Below are 1,723 nucleotides of genomic sequence, written 5' to 3' on the forward strand. Positions count from 1 at the left end.
CATATGAACACTTTTCACATTCTCCCGTGCAACTGGGCTGCTAGTCCTCCTTTTATGCAGAATCTTAAAGTCCTGGCTCATGTCCAAGGCACGAAAGCCAGCTAAAAAGTCAATAATCGATACCTAAATCTTGAATTGGACTACTTATTACTGGCTATTACATCAACTTAGAAGCTTCATCTGTATTCTACTATGGTGCTTTTCCTGTTTCCGCCTACGGCAACACGCGACATAGTTTTGCAGACGGTAAGCACAACCGTTTCAGAGAGAAGAGCGGCCAATGTGACGATCTGGCTTTATGTCGATTCGATACCAAATGACGAAAAAGGACGGATTTCTCAGGTTATTACTACATATGAACACTTTTCACATTCTCCCGTGCAACTCGGCTGCTAGTCTTCCTTTCATGCAGAATCTTAAGGTCCTAGCTCATGTCCAAGGCACCAAAGCCAGCTAAAAGGTCCATATTCAATACCTAAAACTAGAATTGTACTACTTCTTACTGGCTATTACATCAACTTAGAACCTTGATCTGTGTTCTACTATGGTGCTTTTAGTGTCTCAGCATACCGCAGCACGCGACATAGCTTTGCAGACGATAAGTACAACCGTTTCAGAGAGAGGAGCGGCCAATGTGACGATCTGGCTTTATGTCGATTCGATAACATATGACGAAAACGGACGGATTTCTAAGGTTTTTACTACATATGAACACTTTTCACATTCTCCCGTGCAAATCGGCTGCTAGTCCTCCTTTCATGCAGAATCTTGAGGTCCTAGCTCATGTCCAAGGCACCAAAGCCAGCTAAAAAGTCAATAATCGATACCTAAAACTTGAATTGTTCTACTTCTTACTGGCTATTGCATCAGCTTAGAAGCTTCATCTGTGTTCTACTATGGTGATTTTAGTGTCTCCGCATACCGCAGCACGCGACATAGCCTTGCAGACGATAAGTACAACCGTTTCAGAGAGAAGAGCGGCCAATGTGACGATCTGGCTTTAACTCGATTCGATAACAAATGACGAAACCGGACGGATTTCTCAGGTTTTTACTACATATGAACACTTTTCACATTCTCCCGAGCAACGCGGCTGCTAGTCCTCTTTCATGCAGAATGTTAAGGTCCTAGCTCATGTCCAAGGCACCAAAGCCAGCTAAAAAGTCAATAATCGATACCTAACTTCTTACTGGCTATTACATCAACTTAGAAGCTTCATCTGTGTTCTACTATGGTGCTTTTAGTGTCTCAGCATACCGCAGCACGCGACATAGCTTTGCAGACGATAAGTACAGCCGTTTCCGAGAGTAGAGCGGCCAATGTGACGATCTGGCTTTAAGTCGATTCGATAACAAATGACGATAACGGACGGATTTCTCAGGTTTTTACTACATATGAACACTTTTTACATTCTCTCGTGCAACTCGGCTGCTAGTCCTCCTTTCATGCAGAATCTTAAGGTCCTAGCTCATGTCCAAGGTACCGAAGCCAGCTGAAAAGTCAATAATCGATACCTAAAACTTGAATTGTTCTACTTCTTACTGGCTATTGCATCAACATAGAAGCTTCATCTGTGTTCTACTATGGTGATTTTAGTGTCTCCGCATACCGCAGCACGCGACATAGCTTTGCAGACGATAAGTACAACCGTTTCAGAGAGAAGAGAGGCCAATGTGACGATCGGGCTTTAAGTCGATTCGATAACAAATGACGAAAACGGACG

Source organism: Schistocerca gregaria, unplaced genomic scaffold, assembly GCF_023897955.1.
Source record: "Schistocerca gregaria isolate iqSchGreg1 unplaced genomic scaffold, iqSchGreg1.2 ptg000537l, whole genome shotgun sequence".
Lineage (NCBI taxonomy): Eukaryota > Metazoa > Arthropoda > Insecta > Orthoptera > Acrididae > Schistocerca > Schistocerca gregaria.